We start from the raw sequence: 26,651 nt of genomic DNA on the forward strand, positions 1-26,651 counted from the left end.
CCAAAAGAGCCTCTCGTGGAAGTGATCACAATAGTTCTTAAAACTGGTAAGTCCTCCTAGAATTTCCCATCCTCAGTCATCAAACATTCACCTTTCACTATCTACACTCTTGGAGCAGTGTTTATTTCTAACAGGCAGTGGTCTGATAATTACTCTGGAACTCACTAAACTCTTTATCACTAGGACTCATAGGCTTGTGCAGTGATGAACAGATGCTGCTATTAAGTAATTCGGTAAAAGAAAAATATAATGCATCCAAATACGGAATTGTCTTTTGTTTACAAGGCTCACATACTACAGCTCCCCTGGAAAAGTAGTCTGGAATCTTTAATTCTTCTGAGAATTACTTATTTAGAAAAGATTTGTGTGGAATCTCCTTCTAATTCATACTGACACCTTACTAAACCCTAGCTAAATACTCTGGATCAAGACCACACTTGCAGTTTTTCATAAAAAAAGTACTGTTTCAAAAAATAAACCGTTACAACGCTTACATCTCAAAAAAAAAATGCAAAACTAGTTTATGTTTGCATAAATCCAGACATTGTCATCAAATTAAAATGTAATCAGTGGCTGTGCACTAAAGTTGTGGAGGCTTAGATGGGATATATACACGCATGTCTTAGTTAATTCACTACACAGAAATTCCATTATGCTTTAAATAGAAGAGCATCAGCACTTGCCTTGCAGAACCGTTTCCAGTGAGCTCACAGTAACACCATCATATAGAATATTAACTTTAGGCACTACCATCTATCCCGTTCAGTAATTAAGTAGGGCTGGTAAGAGACAGTTCATTCTTTCTGAAATACTGGTACACTTCTTCTTGAGTGCTTGAACTGCTAGATATTTCTGAGCCAGAATGCCTAACTCCTCAGTTACTTCAATAATCTCTTTCAGGAGATACTCATCCTAGAAACTGAATGCACGATTTAAAAAAATAGGGACATCCCAGATCTACTGTGTGTTTTCTAGCTAGAAGGAAACAAATCACTTAAAATGAATAACACATCAATACTTACACTCTTCAAAGACTATGGAGGACGGACCATCTAACCCTAGTAATAAGTAAAACGTTGCTCTTTTTGCTACAGAAGTCTCCCAGCAAATGGAACTAATGGTCTAAGAAAGGGGGATAGAGTATAATTTTGGAAATGAAATTGGAGGAATGATGAGACAGCTAATTCTCAAAGACTGCAGCATGTCGTGAAGGAGCACTCTGCGGTGGTGAAAAATACCACTGTTGAACAGACAGTGCAGTGCAAGAGAATGGGAAATTTTCTGCCATATTAAGAACAATCTGGAGTGATGTGATGTGTGAAAAACCATCTGGCCTCCATTAAAAGAGGAAAGAAATTCTTAGAAGTCAAGAACACAGAGGTGAAATCTGTCAAGCAGTTTGAATTTGCATTGAGAAAAGCAAAATAGTTCAGCAGACAGTGCTGGAATGGTGCTGTGAAATAAGTATGTCTTCTCAGACTGATGAGAAAGGAGCCTGTTCTACCTTAGAGAGTTCAAGAAGCAAACACCCTTGGAGTGAAACAACTACCAAGTCATTTCTTGGCTACTGAAGTTTAGACTCATAGACATAAGCTATTTTTAATGATGAGATGAAGGTATATTTCATCACCATTCCTCCTAGCAGAGCATCAGAAAAACCAACGCTCCTGTTTCTAGGGATAGCTGATGTTAAACACCAAGGAGATTTCATGAAGTAGAACCACACAAGGAAAATAAGGTAAACAGTGCTGACAGCTGTTACTGTAATCTTAACAATCTCAAGGATGCCTACCTACATGGGCCTATTTTGCAAATAAATAAATATTTAGGGCAAGTGCCAGGCTTAGAAGGTAGAACAGAAAATTGGAGACTCTTCTTCAAAGAGATTATTGGATAACAGGAAATAAGAGGAGAAAAGTCTAAGTAACCACAGCTGATTCCTTCTCCCATGAGGTAACTGCAAGTCTGCTCTTTCTATAAGCCCCAGTCAGTATTAAATTGTTCAAATAAATGATATGCCTTCATTTCTAGTTGCAAATAACACAATCTTTGAAAATGCACAACACGGATTAGGAATTCAGCACTTCAGCAAACAGCACTGAAAACATCAGGAGTGCTAGAGTTTGGGTTTCTCTGCTTAATCACACACAAAAACACACCAAAAAATTTTCTGTATTGCACAGCATCCAGCTACATAGTGGTGTGCTATGTTCTGCTACAGGTAAGCAAGGTCAAAGCAGCAGCTTTCCGTAATTGCAATAATGTGGGTTCTAATCCTGTATTTAACTGTAGGCAGGAGACACACATTTTCAGGCAGTTCTTCAGTCAAAGATCATTTTCCTAAGGACAATACTTCTGCAAAAATCCTACGTGAATATAATAAAGGGTTAAGTAGAAAGGCTGAAAATTAAAGCACTTACCAGTTCTCCCCGCTTTTATCCCTATTCACATCTCAAAAAATCGTGAATTACTTAAACTGTTGCAGCTGGGATAGAATGCATTTGGAATAACCATGAATTTCTGCAGCTTTGTCAGCAGCATGCTTTGGCTTAAAAAAGTTAAAGGACGGCTCAGATTTCATTCATCTCTTCCTCAAATAAAAGCTCAGTACCTTGCATGAAAAAATTATTGACATGTCAAAGGAGAAAATTAAACAGTTTCGGATTTTAAAAAACAACTGGAAAAAGCATAAACTGCATTTGATCTAACAAAAAAAAAAAAAAAAAAAAAAAAGGAATGATCAATTAACTGAGTGCATACTTGAACTTAAGTGTTTGTGAATACTGACTGGCATAATTATTTTCAGTCAAGACCAACAGCATATGGATAAAATAGGAGAAAATATTATTCATGATAAAAATTAGTCAGGACAGTCAAATCTAAAACTCTGCTAGCATTTGCAGAAGAATCATACCACGCTGAGCAACAGGAAATAAAATTCATTAACTACAAAGACAGTATCTCTAACTCTGGAATTTCCTGAGCTACAAAATGCTGGAGCTGGGGAGGATATTCTGACAAAGTAACAATACATGATTCCCCTGTTCTAGTGCTGTTGCTTTTCCCCTCAGTGCATTTCATCTTTGCCAGTGTTGTTTCAGCCTGAAACTGGACAAAGAGTTGACCTTTGGTCTATCCAAGACCACCATTCCAGCACTTTCTAAGTGGATAATGGATGAATAAAATCAATTAAGGCTGTGCAGTATGCAAGAGCAGTGCATGTAAAAAGGTGATCACTATTAGCATACTGGAAGATTGTCTTGGAGTCATTATAGATGATATTTTGAAAACAGCAGTTAAAAGGGTTCAAAAATGTAAACAAGATAAACAATTAGCAAAATGATAGAAAATAATTCTGAGACACAGACCTACCATGTTCCCAAATCTACCAAGTATGCAATTCTAACATCCCAGCTCAGAAAGTATTAAAAAAAACCTTATAATTTTAGTTTCTAAAATAAACTATGGAATCCTATGTAAAAGGTGACAAAAACAAAAGTGCGGAGCAACTTCCACAAAAGAGAAACAAACACACCAAAATGCTTCACTGCAAAATAGATCAGATGGAAAACAAGAGATGATTGATGTCAGTGCTGCAATTACAAATGTCACTAATGATTTTAAGAAGGTCAATAGAAAATGTCATCTGTTACCTTGCAAATAATAGGGCTCACCAAACAAAACTCTCCCACGGGATGTGAGAGGCAGTAATAAGCTAGATAGAGCTTTGGTGTCATTTCGTGTGGCTGACCTTATACACTAAATGACGTGAAGTAAACGAGGTTCCAAACTTATATGCAAATATTCATATGGACAGTAAATACAGTGAATGCTCACAATCATTATAAATTAGTTATATCCATAATGTGGAAAGAGCTGGTAAAACTTGAACCAGTCTGACAATTAGAGATCAGGAAAAGACCAAGGCCAGACCACAGCAGTTTCCTGAAAAATTCTTCACCTTCTTTTGAAGGCACAAAAATAGCAGCAATCTCCAGAATCAGGATAAGGGACCAGATGGAATTCTTACACTCACATGAATGTAAAGTGTGAAGCTTTGCAATTCCCAATTTCAGAATAATTTTCAGTGAATAGAGCCAGACATTATTTCCAGGCAATGGATTTATGAGATCTAGTTTACTGTGCTATATTGACAATGTTTCTCAAGCCTTTCTCCCAGGAGTATTTCTTTAAGAATGCACTACTTGTCATATCCCAGTGCCCAAGCACATCCATGTGTTTTGTTGTTTTTAAATTCCAAAAAGACTTAGGCACACTGAGTAAACAGATTTAATAAGCTGAACTCAATCGTGACTTCTCCAGTTACATTTTCTGGCAGAAAATGCATTTCTGAGTTTCTATTTCAGTAAGATTCACTTAATACAACTAAAGCTGGGTATGCTTTGATCCACAATTACAAAGCTAAAATATATAGAGAAAGAATATGCTGGGAAAATGCTCTCTTGGCAAATAAAAGCTGAAGCAAATTAATCCTACCATTTCCCACCTTTAATGAGTTCAGATCTTGCCATTATTAATAATACTGAAATATTTAGTAAACTTTATATAAATATAATTAGGGCAGGTCTTTGGACCTGCTAGAAGGACTGTAAGCCACTGGAACTTTTATCACATGAGCAAGATCAAAACCAAAGCAGCTATATTCCTTTTTTTCTTCTGCGTTAAGCACCTTTCATACCCCAAAGCATCTGACTGTTGTCTTGACTTAAAGCACTTGGCTATTACCCAGAGATAGGTTAAATAAGGTTCTTTGATTCCACACACATGCACATATACACATTCTTTTAATTTACCCTGTTTGCATGCAGAGTAGGAGTCAACAGGAGTTAATGGCAGTAAACACCTCAAAACATGTTCAGCACTCTGCAGTACAGGGCCTTTATCCTCATTTGCCCCCTTGTCCTGCTTAGTTCTCTTTGCTAGCTCTACTATTAACGTTCTTCTGCAGCAAAAAAAGAAAAACACTGTAAAAAGGAAAGCACAATCAGCTCAGCATTAACACTGAACTCCTGAAAACATACACTCAGACTGGATTGAAAGAGATCTGAAGATGCTCAAGCTCATTGGATTACTTACAAACTGCACAATATTCACCTGACAAGTATATGTTGTAGCCTACTGTCATTTTTCCTTGAAACACTTCACAATTTACATCTATACCTATCACTAGTCTCAAAATTCTAAATCATCAACCTGAAAAACAAAGATAATTCAAAAAAAAAAAAAAAAAAAGCATTTTGAGTTCTAAAATCTTCATCAGAATTCTCAAGTTTGGAAAATATATCAGTAAGTGTTATGTTTTTTTTTTTCCCAAGATATTAATCTGCCTTGATCTGTAGGGAGGTCTGTAGTTTAAAACTTGGAAGGACTGAATTGTCTTGGCTTGTGATGCAGAAAAGGGGGCTACAGTGTACCCTGCAATCCTACTGCCCGACAGCTCAGGTTGGAAAACAGTCTGAATTGAAAGCTTCCTGCTCGTGTGCTGGAGCTTCCTTCCAATGCAAATGAGATGGGTGGGATACAGGGATGATATATGTATCCATCTGGTTCTATCTGTCACATACCATCCAGCAGCTCACTGATACCATAGCAGAATGCAATACTTGATGTAAGGAATTTATATAAACTTATTGGAGGTGAGGACTTCAAGAACTTAAGAGCCACTTCTAGACTTCATTTACAGATGAAGTGAACTATTAAAACTCACTGCAAATCATCCACAAGTGCCTGAAAGTTACATTTCTAATTACATTTTGAGATTCCAAAACAAAAGCAACTTGAATTTTTTTGGAAGATAGTCACCAATTTCATTTACAAACTTATGAATGAGTTAGGAAACACTGTTTAGCATCTAATATTCACTATCAGTTTAAATGTATTGGCCGTCACTACTAGAAACTGCACTACATATAATTACATAAATATTTTGATATTATTTCTTAAAAATTCCTGTTAAGAAATTGTTAATGTATTTCCCACAGGATTTTACAGGAGTTCAGATGGAAGATTATCACAGAATCAGAGAATCATTAATGTTGGAAAAGAAAAGACCACTAAGATCATTTGGTTCAACCAGCAACCCGTCAGATGTAACCTAATTGAATCTGAAACACTTAAATCTGGAACAAAAAATATGAAGTGTTAAACAAGTTATAGGTGCATATTTCTAGACCTTAAATATTGTTAGAAGAAATATGTATTTAAATGCTTTAAACATTTTAAATCTTTATAAATCTTCGATCTATAGTTTCCATCAGCCTTCCAGTGCCTTAAAGTACCCTCCAGTCCACAGAAAAGCCACAGAGGGACTTTCTGTAAGTGCATGTAGCAACAGAACAAAGAGGAAATGGCTTTAAACTGAAAAAGGTGAGACTTAGGAAGAAATTCTTTACTGTGAGAGTGGTGAGAGACTGGAACACGTTGTCCAGAGAGGCTGTGGATGCTCCCACACTTGAGGCTGGATGGGACCTGGAGCAATGTGATCTACTGAGAGGTGTCCCTGCCTATAACAGAAGGGTTGGAACCAGATGATCTTAAAAGTCTCTTCCAATCCAAACCATTCTATCATTCTATCACTCAGTTTACAGAACTCTTGTAACACAAAATAAATTTTTACATTCCACTGAAATCAGTAAAGAACTTAAGCAGCAAAGATACAAGCGAAGAAAAGCACTTCATTTACATAATCTTCAAATGATATTAAACATTAGAACAAATAAAACTTTTGAGCACTCAAAAAAACATTGAGGGCTGCATATAAGAGAATGTTATTTCTGTTAGTCAGGGTAATATGCCTATTAGTAAGGGACTGGCAAAGGTTGCCAAGAGAGATGGTAAATTCTCCATCCCTGGGGACAGCCAAGGTCAAGCTGGACGACAGGGCTCTGAGCACCTGATGGAGCTGTGGGTGTCCCTGTTCAGTGCAGGGGGTTGGACTTGTAACACTGAGTGCTGATGATGACTGCACTTATAACCTGAAACTTCTCAGCATCTCCCTGTAGGGCGTTTGCCAAGAAAACCCATCCAGTATCGTTAAGTGTTATGAAATATTGTTTTAGTGGCTTTATCATATAATTCTTACACAAGCAGTGATTACAAATAAATTATGTTATTTACAGCTATAAAGCCCAGATGCTCCAAATCCCTACTCGAACATCCCTATCGTAAAACATTCTGCTGATTCAAGATTGCAAGCTTTATTTTTTCAGGAGATTCTTTTTTTTTTTTAAACGCACAACTCTCACATGCATTAGTAAAAAAAAAAGAACTGATGTTGTGTCTATAAGTAAGAGTAGCACTGTTCTACAAAACTCAATCATTTCACAGAACAATTTTCTACATGTATTAATGCCAGTGAGATTTCTGTTCGTGCAAGGACCACTACATGAGGGATTGGTCAGGAGCAGAGTAAAAGCAGAACACTGTGACTAATATTGTTAATGCCTCTTTACATGAGATTAGAGAGTCACATTCTCAAAACCTAAGGGGAACTGGCTTAGTAGCTCACCCTCTTTAATGCTTTTAAAGAACAGAACGCAAGGTGCTAAACAGCATTGATTTGGCAGGAAAATGAGACGCTTCTTGAGGGTAAAAGTCACTATGCATGGGTCCAGGCATAAGAAACAGCTTGAGATGTAACAGAGAAACTGAAGAATGTTGTGACAGACAAATTACAGTCATGTTTTTTGTTCTCTAAAAGAAATATGATTTATAACACACTGCATTCCATGCTTCTTAAACTACATACTTAAACCATCTTTTGAGTAGTAAATTATTGAAAATAGTGATATTAGAAACAATAACCATTTAACTGCTAGAACTGCTAGACATGAGAATCCTGTGATTGTTTGTCTTTTAATCTAGACAAAAATATTAGGAGCAATGAATTTGCTTCAGAACCAAATTAAACAAGTGAACACAAAAACTGTATAATAAGATTAGCGATTAGCAAAATATTTTTGGAAGCATAACATTTGACTAATGTTGCTTAATCCTCTATATACATGACTAACCTCAAACTATAAAAAAAGAAGGTGGAATTTAATGATTGACATACAAAAATCTCTAAAAACCAATGAAGAATACACATTCAGTCCTGAAGAAAACAGAGACAGGCATAATTATTCAGGAGACTTAAGAATTAACATTATTTTAGACTATTACAAAACTGTACCACTATTTTATTTAGTTAAATTGCTCATTACCCTTGAAGCAATTGGACCTGTAGCACTGTTTCCCAGTAGAGAGCTGCTCTAATACAAAAAATGACACTTCCTGGAAAAGCACTTTGGCTCTCCTATCTGCTAATTCTTTGGTTACAGGATATTTTGACCAAAACATTTATGACTCTTTCTTTATTTAGGACTTTTTATTATTATTTCACATCTGTTTGATTTGGGAACTTATTAAAATAGAAAAACAGAATGCCAAACCAATGCCATGCCAAACCAATCCACTGGATGCTTCAGCACTATGTCCTTCCAAGCATACCTGGCAACTGATTTCTCAGAGAAAGCCAATAAAGAAATATGCACCCAGAAATTGTGTCGTTTACAAGCTGAATAATTCCCTTCTTGCCTCTAGAAGATTTCACTTTAAAACACAAGGCTTGAAATTTAATAGTAAATGGCTCCCAGAGCCAGATTATGAACTTTTTTTTTTTTTTTTTTTTTTTAAAGTGTTGAGCACTTAATCCTATACATAAACCTAATTCAGAGAATAGGGCTGTTGACTTTTTTTTATGGGAGCAAGCAGCCATGTTCTGGTATTCAGGTCTACCTGGTAATAAACTAGTAGTTTTCTCATTTTATACTATTGATAATATGCAACTTTGTTTAAAAAAAAAAAAAAAAAAGTAGAGACATAGCTTGCTTTTCAGCCTCACAGCTCAAAAATTTTCTTTTCTTAATTTAAGATTTGGAACCTCTTCATTGGGATATAATCAGTTTGTAGCTTATGTCTGTGTTGAATTCAAGAGGAACTACTGCATCCACAATGCAATTTCTTATTTATTTTCTATCTAGGATCATTGCTTTAAGAATGCAAAATGAAAGAATGGTGTGGGACTTTTTCCTCACAAATCTCATTAAGTAGTACATTGAAAACAATTTCATTTTTAAAAACGAATTAGTATGAAAAATATAGCATCAAATATGGTATTTAACTATCAACTCTTTGGTCTCTAGTTTTCTTCTGTTTATATTAGGGGAAGTCACATGGCACTTTTATTCAGTCAACTAGAACTTCAACTGGGTAGAGGATTCTGCTTTCTGTCGCATTACCTGACAAAGAATGTACTTTATATTTATACTTTATTCAGCCTGAGAAAAGTTTAGGGCTCTCATGCACCTGCTTCTATTTAAACCAATTCCTGGCTAGTTTGCATGGAGTCTATTTGATTTTTATTGAAAAGTAATTCTTAATACTTTCCAGGTATTTAGCTCAGGCAGTAACACACATAAGAGTGAATTGGTACTGAAAATTTGTATCAAAGTTAATATGACAATATGGAATTGGTGAAGACGGGCTTGCAGATTTGTTGTCACAGCTCTGCCTCATACCGTCGGTCTGCTTTCTCTAACTGGAGATGTCAGGGCCTTTTCTTAAGGCCAATTGCTTCCAGATGTACGGGGTAGTATCAGCAAAGAGAGAGGAAGAACAAATGCTTCCCACTGGCATAACTGAAATTCGGTGAAAAAGAAGCCTCCACAAATTCAAATCAATCTCCCCAATGTATTTATTTCTTCTTTTCACTGTCACGCACTGAATGTCTCTTTTTTTCTGGTTGCTGACAGACAAAAAAAAAAAAAAAACAAAAAAAACATTTTGCCTGTGCAGTTTCTTACCAACATAATGGGACTTTTTTTTTTTTTTTTTTTTTTTTTTCTTTATCCAGGGCAAACGTTGTCCTAATTCATCCTGAAGAGCACCTGACCTAACGAACTGAATTCAGTGAAGCCAATTGTGAAGTGACATATTCACCATATGAAAGATCTAACGTACCAATCACTGCACATAACCTGCAGTTGCACCACCAGTAGCAGGGGCTGGTTTGTCTGTTTATTACTGGAAATAGAGGATGCCTCTGCTAGGCTCTAAGTTCCCATTCTCCAGGCCATTAGCATGCAACAACTATCCGCTCATGGCATAGCTCTTCAGTGATCTGTGTGAACTATGTGTGAGGATTTTTATTTCCCGTAATCCTTTAGAGCGTGCTGCCATTACTGTACTCTTCTTGCACATCTCAGCAGATAGCCCAAATATTAAATGAGTATATAAATTAACTGTGTTGTAAGTCAGCAAAGAAAGACACTATCAAAGGAGCTGTACTTCTACTAATTCGGTGCTGCAGAGCTAACAGTCATGCCTCAATTTAAAATGTGATAATAGATGAGAAAGTCCACATTTATTATAGAGTTCTTCTAATACCTATTCTATACTTCAAAGATACACAGAAAAAGATGCACTAGAATCTTAAATACTAAGCCATTATTACACTACAATGCTTCACGGACAAATATAATGTTTTCAAATGTTTCAAAATCCTGTGTTTGTATTTAAAGTACTGTGGCAGTGTGCTCCCCTGCATTTCCCTCCCCTTCCTTTAACTCCCTCCTTTGCCCTGGCCTTGCACAGGAGGACAACAAGCAACAGTACTGATAACACCCTTACTAAGACAGATTAATGACCGCAAATCTGTCTCAAACTGGGGGGCTGGAAGAGCTGATACCAGACACCTGGTTCAACAGCTGAGAGCCAATTGAGCATGCACTTAAAAAGCAACCAATGACTACAAGTCAATCATCTAACCCAGTAAATACTGAGCAGCCCAAGAGCCTCTGGAGGTTCTCCCACACAGCTGTGGGCTGCATGACAGGATCTCCCCTTGAGTAGGGACACCTCTTAAGGGTACATCTGTGTGGAGATCTGTACTTCTTAATGTCAAGATACTTTGTTGATAGAGATCCTCACCAAGTGACTAATTGTGATCTCAGAGGGATTGACAAAGCCTAAAACATCTTAAACTGACTGTAAGCTTTGTCAGCTTTACTAAGATTATATCTTACATTATGTCAAAGGGCATGTACGTGCACAAACTGATGACCAAGTCTGGGACTAGGAGTGGATCCAGCCCACCAAGGCTCCTTACCTCTGTGGTTCAAGGAGCCTGGAAACAATGAGGTCCACACTGATCCTCATGACTCAACAGGATGGCCTCCTGTAAGGGTATGTTTACCTCTACCCTCTATACAGTAAATAACCTGGTGTATCCAGTCATCTCAAATCTTACGTCACTGTTAAATCACTACATTGTATCTGTATTATGTCAGTAAATATACTCCAGATTTTCTCTAATAAATGCCGCATAGTGTAATTAGTTTCTGTCCACAACAGTTATCATTCTTACAATCATGAATATATGAAACTACACATCACAAGTCATAGCAAACAAAACAATAAATATGTAAATAAAGTATTTATCTCACTAAAATTTTCAAAGGTTCCTTTTCAAGGCAGAATATCTACAAAGAAAGATAACATATTCCAAAAAATATTGACTCATCAAGTAAGCATGCATTTTTCAGTAACATGATATCAAGTTTATTTTTAGCCAAAAGGAACACTAAAATACACCATAACCCATAAAACAGTGAACTCCAACTTCTTACAGTTTTGCAAGTTCAATATGCACAGAAACACAGAATTCAAGAGAATTAGGCAAGTGGAGCAAGCCCAGAGGAAGCCATGAAGGTGATCAGAGGACTGGAGCACCTCTCCTGTAAAGAAAGGATGAGGGAGCTGGGCTTGTTCAATCCAGAGAAGAAAAGTCTCCAGGGAGACCTCACTGTGGTCTTCGAGTACTTGAAGAGAACTTATAAACTTTTTGCATAGTCTGACAGTGATAGAACAAAGTGGAACGTTTTTAAACTGAAAGAGGGGAGATTCAGATTAAACATCAGAGGGCGGTGAGGCCCTGGCATAGTCTGCCTATAGAAATTGTGGGTGCCCCATCCCTGGAGGTGCTCAAAGCCAGGTTGCATGGACCCTGGGCAGCCTGAGCTGCTGGGTGGTGACCCTGCCCACAGCAGGAGGTTGGAACTTCAAGATCCCTCCCAACCCAATCCATGCAATGATTCTATGATTCTATGGAGCAGGAGCAAAAGACAGATTCACCTGGTGGTACTGATTTGTTGAAGAGAACAGGGAGTTTTAAGATTCAAGTTTCTTCTCTCTACAACATAGGCCTACTTGCACATAGTATAAGGAAGAAAGAACATTATTTAATCACCTATTATGTTGAGCCCACCTTCACTGAAGCAGACTGCAGCCTGTCACTAACATACAGCTAAGTATATACTTAGTGCCTAAGTATTTCCCCCAGAAGAGTTCATTTTTCTAAGATGCACATAAGCATTTCTGACAGGGCATATAGTTGCTATCCTTCCTTTGTTGCATTTCTCATTGCTTAGTTTATCCACAGAACACAAAGCAAAGGTAGCGATTCTGAGTTATTCACCTATTTCTCACTGACAGTGCTCAGCTTTCTGAGAACAACTTGTAGAAGAAAAAGGATAAGACAGTCTTTATTGGCCATCGGCACTGGTAACAAACAAAATTACCGGTCAGTGCTTTCCATCATTAGCTATGTTTTGAGGGGACAGAATGCATACAGTTAATTCGTTACAGTTCTGTGATCTGCCTGCACCCAGTCACAAGCAACGTGAACCAAAAGAAAACCAGTGAATCAGAAGCAACAAGCTTCGTAACTCGATGCAAGCCACTGAATAGCATCTTTCACATCTAGTAACATCTGATCTCTTCACAGGACATTTTTAAATTAACACTGCTCATTGAATGGTTACATCTAACCCTTAGTGGGGCACTACTTATATTACTAGGAGTTTCACTGACACTTGAAAAATAGCTGTTGTCTCATCAGAAAGGATCATTTGTCAGTTGAAATTTGCAACAACATAAATGTAGCTACAGAGCAATAATTAAGTTTTTCACACTGGAAACCACAGTAGTTAATACCATTGTAGCAAACAGTGCTTGAGGGGATTGTAAAACAAAGACGACAGGACAATGACTCGACTCTGCAGCTCAAGTATCTCCTTTGCTCAGAGTGCAGACCTCAGGGAAAGAAAAGCAAACATTTGGCAATATAAATTGGATGCTAAGAAAATAAATACTGCATTTCTAAGTTTTTACTTTTCCTTTCGGTTTTTAAATACCAATCACATGAAAAGTAAAATAAATATTTACTTCAAGTGATTTTGAACAGACACTAACAGAAAAACAACTTGACACAACAGGAGCAGATCCACTTGTGGATTAAATGCATTTATAAAATACAAGCACTTTGTAGAAATTCGTATCAAAGTCAGTATAGCTAATCTCTAGTAACCAATGGTTATATTTTATGGTGTATTAAGCAGTAGCACTTAAAATGTATGAACCCATATACTAAATTGTTTGATAACTGTCTAGCTAAAGAGAAGAGAAATGAAAATGCTGCTAAGCAAACCATGCTGTCCTCTAATTGGAGTTACCACACAAGGGAGCGGGCTGTAAGCCCAGTGGTCTTTGAAAGAAAAATCACAATAGTAAAAATATCAAGATGTTAATTCCCATTTGCTCTGATTGTTGTTTCCAGGGACCACTCCGTATGAAAAGGTAGAGTTGTGTCTACTAAAAAGGTCTCTTCTTTCTCCTGCTTCACCTTGCTTTTACATAGGGCATACATGAGTAAGGAGTATCATAACCTCTTCATTTCCCAAATACATTGTGAAATATTTAGATGAATTCTCTGATGTGTCAAGCATTTTTTAAAAAGTCTCTGAATCATAGGAATTTAACATAGATAGCCCTCCAAACTTCCAGAGGATGTGCAAAAGTTGTGGGGTTTTTTGTAACCTTTACCTTTGCAAAAATTAAATAGCTTTCACTCTAGACTGCTCCTTTTGAAAAAGAAACAATGCTTTGAACTCTGAGTTTATTCTTACACAATGTTTGCCTTGCCTTCCCTTAAGATATACACAAGATGTATAAATATCAAACTTAAAAATCGTAATGCTTTATGTGGTTGTGCAAACTGGATCTAAGCATGCCCACCATGAGAGTTAGATTTTAATGCAGACTTTAGTAGATTTATCGTAGGCTAAGAACCTACTGGTAACCTTACGACATGAAAATGATGTAGCTATGAAACAGCTGCCACATCTGAACAGAACCAGAGAGGTTTAACTGTCTGATTACAAGAAATCAGATCTACACCCTGTTTTACAGTCACATGGAAATATACATTGTGTGGCTGATCCCGGTTGCTGATGTATACATTATCTCTGCATTGTACGCAGCATTTGGTTATTTATTTCTTGTTATGTTGTGCAAAACTAAATTATTAATGGATAAATGCTGACGTGGGTTACATTCCATCTTCTCAGCACATGTAAACTCACACTGATGCAGACTGAGACGTGTTAACACATACTGCCACTAGAGGATAGTGTTGTCATATTACTATGCATCCATATTAAATATATGAAATTGCTATAAAGTTCAGATCATTTTGGGGTGGCTTTAGGAAATAAAAAATAATTATATCGCAGTTAAATATATTTTTTTCCTGAAAAATCTTGAACTTTTTTTTCCAACCAAAAATCAGAAAAATCAAATGCCATAATTACTTACTATTAGTTTGCAACAGTATTTAGTATGCTATTTGTTTTCAGTAGGAGAAATGAATTTGCCTCAGGCTCAGTGGAACGGGAATCTCATGGAAGGATACAGCCTCATGCAGTGTTCTGATACATGGCAGAAAAATGAGTTTTATTGCAGTGGTGCCAGGAATGCATGTTCTGCTCTAGGAGTACCTGTGAGACGTGACACAGACCACAGCAGCCTCAGGTGGTCCAACGGCTGCCACATCACCACTCACTCAGCGCTGGTCCTTTCAAACACATGGTTGGGTACATTATCTGCCATTTCTGCTCTCTAAACTGAGTAATCACGATCAAGCATGATCAAGCTCAGTACACAGGAAGTGTAGGAACATTCTTCTCTGGTACACACGGCTGCCTAAAATTAAACTAAACTCTTTTCAGAGTTTAATTTTAAGTGTAGTTGCTACATTAAAAAAAAAAACGCATGTACTGCTGCAGTAGTTAAAGTAATCAGATGAAAGTAATTCATTTTTTATTGAGCTAGAAAATGATTTACAGAAATGTCATCTCTAAATGCAGGTATCATCCCTTCAACGGGTGTCACGTGCAATAACAGATAGGGAAGAAGCCTGCTCAATGCACTTCTTTTTAGAACACTTGCTACTCAATATCTTTGTTTCCATGTCTTTGCTCTCATTACTTTTAGAATGTTCCCATTTCACGATAACATCAAAATAAAATCATTTCCTCGATGAAAAGTGAAGCTATTGGTGAGAGTTACAGGTGTCAGACTCAAAACTCTTACCTAAAAGTGACTGTTGGACTGCTGAGGATCAGGAACCAGTTTAAAAACAAGATCAGGTACATTCTCTTGTGGAAATAACAAGGAATAAGATGCTCGCTCCTGTAAGCATACTGGTTCCTTCTTATGCAAAGCACAGAGGAATGAGCTACAGACCTCACTTCAAGTGCACAAACAGAAAAAGACTTGCACAGTCTTCAAGAGTATGCTGTATCAAATACAGTAAATCACACTCTTACCACAGCCTTATTACAATGTGGGCATTTTTTAATTTTATTTATTTATTTTTTTTAACAGAAGAGCAGGACATATTTTTGGCACTTGTTTTCAGCAGCTGAACTGCACAGTGGAGCACAGTCAGTTCATTGAGATCTGTGCCTGATACTGAACACCATGTTCCCTGTTCACTGAACTCTGTTTCTCTGTTCAAAAACAGCATTTTTTTTCTCTACATCTAACATGTGTTCATGATCTTATTTATATTATTAATACTGTAATATTTCAATGTGTGTATTTACTCAGCTATTTTGCATTGTCTGCTTTTACAAAGTCAGCCTAGCGATAGGCAGCAGATATTTACAGAACTCTATCCAGAGAAAACAGCAAACACTGTGAAGTGACTTAGCAAAGAGACCTAAAAGAAGGACCTAAAAGAGTGCAGTCACAGTTTTAAGATGATCACGTACTGTTCCACCTGTCCACCAGAAGAAGCACAGGAAAAATTAAATCTTTCATTGAGAAGAATTAGAATATATGATACGAAAAAAAATCAAACTGTAATGGATGCGAAGCCAAGAAGCAGGCCCATTTAAGAAGGCTGGAAAAGCTTTCTCCCTCACAATTCTTTAAAGAAATTGTAAATGTGTTTTTCCTACACTGTCAAAAAAAAAAAAAAGAGAGAGAGAAAAAAGCCTGACAGGAGTAACACTGAATTTGTGAAATAAAATTCATACTGATTTACTAAAATTACACAAACTGATCCAGTTGCATTATTAGTAGTACATCAAATTCAGGAAAAGAGATCTGAACTGGGTTTACAGAAAATGAATTAATAATCAAGAAAATCTGTTATCTTTCTTAAATATTTTTTTTCTTATAAACACACCATGCTCTCTCTATGCTCTCATGCCAGTGTAAATGGTTCTTATCTCTTCCCAGCCTTCATCGACTGCATCACAAAATATTTTGTTTTGGGACCTCACCTAAAACTTAAAGGCTTTTCTCAGTACAGCAAGAAGTTACTAGAGAAAGCAATTATAAGTTTATAGAAAAAAAAATGAAAAGCAAAACCTTCAGTTCTCCCGCTCCCCAACTGAAGTATTACATCGGTCTTTCAGAGTAGTTCACATTCAGTCAGGATTACAATTTCTGTTGAATTTCATGAGGTCATTTTAATTTAAAATAAATACAAAATTCTTGGTTTCAAATGAAACATGTTGGAGTAATTTTAAATCCAGCAGACCCCAAAACAATTTACAAGAGATTTTTTCTTGCAAACTGCTTCTTTGTGCCTTGTACTTACTGAGACAAAAATCATTTACTATGGTTGTTTTGCAAATGTATTTTATTTGCATTTTAATAGATTTCCATAGCAATATAAAACAGCACACTAGCATTACAGTTTACCAGTTGCTGCTGCTATTTAAGCAATAAAGTTCACGTGACCTTCAAACACTAACAGATACATTCAGTCTATCAGACCTCCTATACTATGCATTGTTTTATTCAGATCAGTTTTTTCTCTCCCTTCGACTGCTAAAATTAACTTTAAGCTTAGTTCTGATTTTCTCATAAGTGAATTTCATTTTCTATGAAACTTTTGTATGTAAATAAATAGCTATCATGCCAGAACACATGTCTGTGATTACCCAAGTTATTACTATTACTACATAGTGTCTGTACTAACTGGACACTTGGCTGAATGCATCAGTGTGCAGGCCCATTTAGTTTCATTTTCGAAAGAACATTAGCAACAGAGAACAGATAACTGCTGGCAAATGATCCTTACAGAAATGACCAAAAGCCCACATGAAAAGAAACCACGCAAAGTGTCAGAGATACTAAAGTCTGATCTATGAAACATTCTCAAACACCATTAAGTATTTTTAGCTTTTGTTTGGGTAAGGAAAAGAGAATTTCAGGTTCTGGAGCATATCAGTGGGCTGAGCTGGCTTTTTCTTACAACAGAACCAGCAAAGTTGGTAAGAAAAGCAAGAACCCAAGTTATGATTTTTCTGTATTTCATCCTTCAATCTCCTGGCTTCCGGAAGAGCACTATAATGTACAAACTCCAATTGACAGTGACTATGGAAGACTTTAATTTTTAGAGTCAGAGCTGCAATTGCTTTCCTAGTTCAGATATTCCTTGTATAGGTTGAAGAATAAAAAGAATATTTCATATTCCACTTTATTCCTCATCTTATCTTTAACTAAAAAAAAAAGGAAAAAAAACCAAACACACAACAACCAAACTCAGGATTTCAGGATTGACTACATCACTGAATCAGTGACGGCTGATTAAATAAAGAAAAAAAAGTATCTGTCTGAATAAGACAGCTGTATTAACAGTGTACTACAGAACGTGTAATTATGCTGGAAGAACGAGACCTGGTTTGTTTCACTTGCAGAATTCAAGTGAGCAATAACTAAAAGAAAAAAAACCATAACAGTTTAACATCAAAGCACAACTAGCTTACAAACTGTTCAAGCTTTCTTACAGAAGGATGACATTAGAACACAGAAGCCTTGATCTCAGATGTTCTGCTCATAAAAATAAAGCAAAATAACTTCTGACGCGTTCTTGGTGATACCAAGCAAAGCTCTCACAGGTAGACCAACACTTATACACAAAAAGAAAAATATAACTCACCCAAACGATGAAAAGAATCTTTAACTATGCAACACCCCCACAGAGAAAATACCCTCGGTCCAACAGATGCAATTCCCTTCAGTGGCTGGCCTGCCTGAGAGCCCAGGGTGGCTCCACCCCTTCAGATGGCACAGGGAAAATACATGCAAACAATTTGCCTGTGCACCCTGGGCCCACCGCACCCCTTCACCAGGTGCTCAATCACCAGCATAAGCCAAGACCTAACAGTTCCCTTACTCTCCACCCCTTCACAGCAGAGCAGTGATTGAGCACATTTGGAGATGAACCTAAACATTTCAGTTACTATACATATAATCAACACGTTCTATATTGAATACACGGAATTCCATAGATCAGTTCACTGTGTGTGCAGGCTCTGTAGCTGTTGCAGAATTAGATCTCTCATCCCAGCTGTAAATTTACCTAGGGTAGGACTTCCAAAGTCCTCCTCATAAATGGCCCCATTCATTCCTAATTTCTTTATATATGTTTGCAAGTCTTCCATATTATCCCACATTCCAATGGGTGGAATTGCTTTCATTTGGTCATGTAAGTTTACACACAGCAACCAGCCATTGTAATAGCAAGTGGTTCTCATTGCCAAGTATAAAAGTTAAGTGTAATCTTTGTTGCATGGCAAGATGGAACTTGATGGAAGCTACCTTTGACATCCTAGACCTGTTAACCATAATATAACTCTACCTCCATGCCCCATATTCTTAATAACCATGCAGCAACACTCTCTCAGTTTTTCTTTAAATCTTTGTATTAGGTCCATTAATTTGACTATGGTATGTGGGCCATGGTACGCATCATTATTTCAGCAGGAAAAGGAAGATTAAACTTGGGAAAACAGCATCTTATTTTCCTTCCTTAATGCTTCTTTAGTGGATTTGGTGCAATTCAGTGCTATTAATAGTAGCCACACCACAGCTGATGCAGCAAGCTATTCTTCCCAGGCAGGAAAAATATGATTTCCCACATCTTCAAGAAACTCAGCTGTACAAGATGCCACCTTGGGGATGCCCCCATAACTCCTAAGAAGTCCTCATTCTTCTACTACCTCTGCAGAATGCTAGGGAAATACTAGAAACCCTGCGATGGGTCCAGATAATTCCTTTCCAAGGAAGTTTGATTTCTCCCATCCAAATCCCTGTGAGATATTCTCCAAGAACACCATTTCTATCTTTAAATTCTGGATACTCTTGCTGTTATCCTCCTGACTACATCAAACAATCTGCTCATGAAAAAGCAAAACTGCTTCTGACAGGTTCATCACCACGTCAGGGAAAGTAATCACAGATAGGCCAATTGTCAAACAGGAAGAAAAACTGAACTCATCCAGCCTATGAAGAATATCCCTAGCTACAGAGCACTCCTTCATGAGAAGCAGCCATCAGTGGCTGGTCCTTATACAATCCCAGGGTGGTTCCACCCTTGGTCCACCCCCCCCCTTCTGATCATGTGGGGAACAGCACAGGTGCAAGCAATTTGCCCGTGTTCCCTGGGCCTGCCACATCCTTTTGCCAGGTGCTCAATCACCAGTTCAAGCCCTGACCCAGCAGTTCCCTAAGCCAGTGCTGAGCAGTCAGAGCAGCAAGGAGACCAATCTGCAGCAACCTCCTCCAGTTCCTGTTGTCAGTATCTTGCAGACACTGGTTTCCTAGCTCCAGTTCCTTTATCCCCACGTTCTGTGAATGCGGCATCTTGAAGCCACAAAGGTACGAAAACCACTGAGATGATCAACAGAGATAAACAGCCAAGCCCTGGAGTATTTTGGCCAGTGATAACACCTGATATTCCCAAAATAAAAAATCAGAGATTAAAAAGAATTTTTATTTTGCAAATATCTTGGAGCGAGGACTACATTTGCGTCCTATTTTCTCCCAGGCAGCCAACTACTTTCCTTGCACATACAAACTATCTCTTTTAAGGAAGGAGAAAGATCAATACTTCAAAAGAGCATGACTTTCAGACAATTAAATCCTGACAGCCAATATTGTCTTGTTTTGGCTGCAGGCTTTAATCCTGATATACTTTCTAATCACATTGTTAAGCAATTTGAAAACAAAAAAAAAACAACTACCCAAAACAAGGCTATAAATTATGTGTGAATAACTTAGACTCCAATGCAGTAATTTAACTGTTCCTGGAGGAGCTACTAATTAAAAATATTAAAATACTGTCCAAAATAATGTCCAGATTTTTTTGGCAATTATTCTGTCACTGACATTTCTATTCACCTCCATGGAGCTACAACAATTTTGTCAGCTCCTTAAGTTCAGAACATTACATTACTCAATTTATGGCATTAAAAGATTTGTATGATTAAGAACTAGGTAGTGTTAGTTGTAATAATCTATATGTCACTTTTTTTTTGCTCAAATTCCCCCGTTTATGCAGTATTTAAAGCAGTGCTAAAACATACAAATGTAGTATGGAGTCTTACTAAAAAATGAACAACTTTATAATTACGGATCCATTTTAATCCCGCATCATATGTTTTAATTCCTTTTATCCTCTGAAATAGAAAATACTAAGTAGCTTGCCATAGCTTGTAACATCTTAGAGCTAGGAAGCTAAACAATACTGAGATAGCTCATGCTGGAAGAATTAATAGCAACATAAAAGCCAGAGCACAAGCTGTGAATACATTATTAATGATGTTTTCTTCTCAAATCGGCAGACGGACACTGAGAAGCTCAAGGGACTCGTAATGGGATACATAGCTTTTCATCTCAGAGTAACTACTTCAGATCCACCTCATGTTGTTCTTAACTGAAAGTTGCTATTCAATAGGTATTCAGCAGCCAATATGTGATAGTTGGTCTAAGCCCAGTTTTCCTGTAAGGTCTGGTTAACTAAGCTGGCATGCTGTTTTCAAAGTAAAGGCTGAGCAGGCTGGAAGACTCAACTACCCTTTAGCCTTTAAAGGTTCAGCCCTGAAAAGTAAGTTTCAGACCCAAATGGAATTGGGACAGATGAACTTAGTTCATGTTACTCTTCTTCACTGTTCCATCAGTCTCTATATCTGTGGGGTTTTTTTTCCCCAACAACTAAATAAAATTTTTAATTAAAAAAAAAAAAAAAAAAAAAAAAAGCAGAAAAATAAACCTCAGGAAAACTGAAGTAAAAATATTTTAACAAGATTGACTTTGTTTTAACAAAATTTGCTAAGAGGGACATGGTGTGTTTTTCCTTTGTGCACTCAAGGCAGATGAATTTTCAGCATGATGCAATGGATGCAATATATCTATATTGTCAAAAAAGCATTAATAAATTGTTAAACATCAAGTGATTCTCACTTCCTTTTTCTAGGTCAATGAAGACAGCTAATAGCTACAGTTCTCAATAAAAAAGTACATGTTCAGTGGTCTCCATGAGCTTTTAATTGACTACACATTGTTCTTCCCTGCTCACTGCACTTACGTTTTCATGGAATCCAACTAAAATTGGTAGGGCCTTAAGCCTGACACAAAGACTGCCTATATCACTTGGCACCTCACAGCAGAACTGGTGATAATTTAGATGCCAGTTTTCTTTTCAAAGAAAAAATACCATCAAGGTATGTTTGAAGTAAGGATAGCAGTAATCAGTAGCTACCTGAGGAATATTTAGTGAGTTGTATTCAGAACAGAAGTAGGGTCAGCATCATACAAAAATATTTTTAATGAGAATATTTTTAAAACTGTATCAGGCATGAAAGAGAACTGAATGCGTAAAAAACCTTCAAGGTTAAACATGTCTGAACATGCATTTTAATCTGTATCATTGCACACCTATACAAAACCCATTCAAATAATATTTCAATACAATGTCTGAAAAGTACTTGGTGTTTAATATTATTTGCTATCACTCATTAGAATCACAGTCAAGATTGCTTCTCTCCTTAATCTAAGACAAATAGAGACAAATTGCAGTAAAGATAAAGACAGTTAAAAGGTGTGAAAAAGAAACACAGAGAGATCAATTTGTCAAAAATCATACTGCAAATCAATGGCCAAAATAAAATAGAATCCAAGTCTCCCATACCCTAGATCTTTTCTGAGCTCACAAGCTTTTTCTAAGACATTTTTGTTAGTCATCAAAGTGTTTACCAGTAGCAATTGTTAGATCATAAAAAGAGTTTTTGAACACAAAGCATCTGAACTTAACACCTCTCAAAAATCCACTTCCTCTGTTACATTTACAGAATAATCAAAAAGTTGGGTATGAGGTTCTTGCCATATACATTCAAGGCTCACTCAAGCCTGCAACAGTTGGGCTAGCTAGTTTCTTCAGCCAACAATATACAAAGGAGAGAAACTGTCAACACCATAACTGAACAACTTCATCTCTTCTCAGTGAATGAGTCAGGACCTGTGTACAGCTGAATGGACTGGAAATACAGCAATGATTGAGACTCTGCCTCCACACCACTGCATAAGCACTGCATACATAGTAATTTCTTTGGAAGTGTACAGCTTTTGACCATTTTCATTCTAGCTTCAAGCACACAAAGACATATGCATACAGTTAATTTAGACTTCAGTTGAGTACCACTATAAATGAACAGTGTCTTTAGGGAAATACATATATCACAGCAAAATCAAACTTTTTTTTGTGAAAAGAATATTGACTTACTAATGTGATACTTCAACCTTTAGGTACAAGGTGTGATTGGTTCCACTATACAAATAAATCTTTAAAAAAAATCTAAAAAAATTACTTTCTGTTACATATTAAGATATTTAGCAGGACTAAAATTCATAGACAACTTAATCAAGTAATTTGTAAAAATCCAATTAACTTAGGGTAAGCAGTAGGATTTACACATAAGTGGCAATAAAAGTCTCTTTATTTGTCTTATATTTATTTACTCACTTCATTTTCTTTACTAGCTTTACCTTCTTCACATAGAAATGTTAAATTTCAACTGCTGTGGGAATTAAGGACAATTACCTGTCAGCTTCTCATACATACTAATAGCATGGATTTTCCTGTTTGATTCTTGTTGAAAAGCAGTGAACTTTAGCTCAAATACCTGCTAGTTCTTCTGAGACAAAAATGAAGCAGCCCATGAAGTAAGTGCAACTGTTCCATAAATTAAAAAATACAAGATCGGCAAATGGCTGCCCATAAGGATATTAATATTCACCTGCCTTCTATCTTGACAGCCCTGGAGAAAGGAATGGAAAAACAGATCACAGCATTGATTTCTGAATCAGTGTTACATGTATATGGATCCCATCCGTAAACAGATACATACAGCATGCTGGAGACATGAGCTGTTTTATGGAAATCATCATCTGTAATAACAGTTGCAATAATCAGATCTGATTACACCAATAGAGGCCATCTTCAGGGATAAGAAAAAACTGCAGACAGAACAAAAGGAGTTAAAAGAAAAGTGGACCTCTTTGCAAAGAGAATGTATCGAGTATAAATATTATGTGTCTGCTTTGAAGGAAAAAAAGTCTGTGTCAAATGCCTTGTTTCATCACTTCTTAGTAATCAACATTATTGTCTCCCAGTACTTTCATTCACCTGTCTGGTTTTCAAAAGAAATCCTAATATGCATAAGAGATGATGACGTAAATGTAAATACAACTCCTATCTATATAGAGTTTTTAAGATAAATACTGAACACAAGATGAAAACAAAGCTAACTTTGGGGCAAAGACTGCACAGGCATGCCAGGCAGGCAGAACACAGCATGATATAAATACAGATGGAAGAGAAATCTGTATTAAGTTTGCCTAATATTTCTATTCTGAAGAATCTGGCTTGCAGTGTTGATAAACATTTTTCAGTGTTTAGTTGCTCGATCTGATTTGTTTTCAGAATGTTTGATTTGTTTTACAAGTTCAGGAAAAACAAAGCTGCCAGCTCCTAAAATGTGGCTAAGCAAAAATTCTGGTTCGCTAACACTGACAAATTCCTCTGACTGTTATTTTGAAAAACTGAATCTAGAAGGGTGAAAGTCTTCTGCCGTCAGGAAGAATCTACAGCCTTGAATTCCAGCCCAGCATAACAAGTTCAGAGATTCTGAGTGCACTTAACACTACAAGCTTGAATCATTACAAGCTTTGTTCCACAGTCCTCTTTGTTAGCATCTGCTCTTTGGAGCAAAATTACAAGGCTTCCTCACAGACAAAACCTAGAGGCCACCCAGCAGCTACATATCACTAGAAAATGGTCTGACTATGAAGTCACTTTCTACTTGGTCCAGTCCTCCAACATCATCCTTGCAAGCCTTTTGCCTGGCAGGCCTTCATATTATTCTTCTCTGAATATATACTATAGTAGTAATATTATAGTATGCTGGGAGCATTTCTCACATTTTCTTGGACAAACAAGAAAAGGTATTGATTGCTACAGAACCCTTAAAAATAGTTCAGGTGTACCACATGCAAAGATAAGCTTCAAGATGCCAAGAAGGGGTCTGTGTAGCAGAAGACTCCAGGCTATCACAGCCCTTGAAAGCAAGGAAATATTGACTGCAGAAATCACCCTGGCTGCCAAAAGAGAAATGGAAGGGTAGGTTGGTGCTGAGAGATCTTCATGTAGCTCCAGGAAATACTCCCTGAAAACAAACTTTATCCACATTAAAGTACACAGTAATAACTGGCATGATCACAGGACGGGAGCGTAGCAGAGAAGTGGTATTTATTCTGTGCCCCTGTATTTGAAAAAGGCTGTGTAAAGGCCAGCAGAATACTACAAGCCCCTTCCAGAGGCTGCAGTGTTGATGCACACATCCTGCTCTACATGGAGCAAACCAAAAGCTGTATTGATGAAAACTACTCCTTACTTTCTATCAGGAAACATAGATTGATCCTGAAGCAGACCACAAATCCAGCGTATGCATCTTCTGAGCATACTCAGAATCAGACCCTCACACATATACAAATTTATGGTATTTACATGGGGATTTTTTTACACTGGGATAATTTACAGTGTTAAGTCATTAGTATAGCTCCTGAGTATGTCTTTCAACTCTTCCCACAGTAAGATAAAAATATATAGCTATATTAGCTACACTGAATCCTAAAAAAGGCAGAAAAAAAGCATGAAGCATTGAAAGAGAAAGTCTTGCATGCCATCAACAGGAGATGCAATTAATTGGGACTCCTCATTCATTCCATAAATATCAACTTAAACTTGATAAGAATGAAAACGTAGGAGTCTTAGATACAGTCACCTTTATGTTAGTTGTCTCACTCATCTGATACAAAATTAATCTTTCTTTGACATCGTGTGGGAAGAGGGAATGGTAATAGATGAATGGGAGCATTACACTTAATGCAGCAAAGACCTGGAATCAACAAAGACGCTGCTAAAAATTGCACCAAAGCACACCATTATGATACAGAACTCTGACACAAAAATGAGATGAAGTATCAAAAATAAATCGATCCTTTATGCCCTCAGAACGCTAGGATCATCCAATATTTTAAACAGATCATATTACATTTACAAACACATCTCCCAATTCACTATAAATGCTAAAAATAAAACCACAAAAAATAGGAGAAACATGAAAGCAGACATCCTAATGTCATCTATGTTACCAGCAGAGTTGCACATCTTTGTTTATTTCTCTGGAAAGATGTGACTGCATGATACGCACCAAAGTCTTGCTCTTATGATCTTTTTATTTGCTTCACTGAGACAGAAGAACATCCAGTGATTTGACTGAAGTGTTTTAATGTTACTATTTTTGTAGTTCCAATCTCTATGGAATCTGGTACTAGCACACAAGAGAAGTCTCTCTTCATGGGAATCGCCATTCTGATTAAGACAAATTGTTCATCCACTTAACTGCTTATTACTTTGATCAACAACTGACTTTTCCATATTCAAGTCAATTTAATGCTTAGTAGCCAATGATTGTCATAAATACTGAAAACTGGCAACAAACAGGATTTTTTTTGTTTAACTATCCTTAGAAGTTAACAGATGCTTTTGTTCTATACTTATTTCTCCATAGTTTGTCATCTGGATCTCAGCAATGATGCCTCAGTGGCATTCTGCATAAGTGAGTTCTCCATGCTTGTTTTTTGCTGGCTATTTTTTTTTTTTTTTTTTTTCAAGATTAAGTTCTCCCTAACAGAAATCCAGAATCAAAGTGTTAATGAATACAGACAATAGCTACTACTGACAATATCTGTTACCAGGCTGGTTACCAGTCATAAGGGACAACATTGCCAGCTGGTCCAAGAGCTCCATTTAAATTCTGGACTGGGTTAGCAAATCTAGCCTGCTTTATCATAGCTGTACCTGTGCCCTGTCCTGCCCCCTTCCAGCATGA

The 26,651-nt window shown here is 36.9% G+C and overlaps 1 long non-coding RNA gene across 1 annotated transcript in view; it reads right to left on the reverse strand.

Moving 5' to 3' along the window:
- The window catches only part of LOC122180878, a 397,042-nt gene extending 378,626 nt beyond the window's left edge, over window positions 1–18,416 (reverse strand). The window contains exon 1 of the long non-coding RNA XR_006179255.1: window positions 18,359–18,416. This is a non-coding gene — a long non-coding RNA (uncharacterized LOC122180878). The remainder of the gene's footprint in view (window positions 1–18,358) is intronic.
- Window positions 18,417–26,651: the final 8,235 nt, after the last annotated feature.

This window comes from Lagopus leucura, unplaced genomic scaffold, assembly GCF_019238085.1.
Source record: "Lagopus leucura isolate 7727_CA_CO unplaced genomic scaffold, USGS_WTPT01 Super-Scaffold_1, whole genome shotgun sequence".
Classification (NCBI taxonomy): Eukaryota; Metazoa; Chordata; class Aves; order Galliformes; family Phasianidae; genus Lagopus; species Lagopus leucura.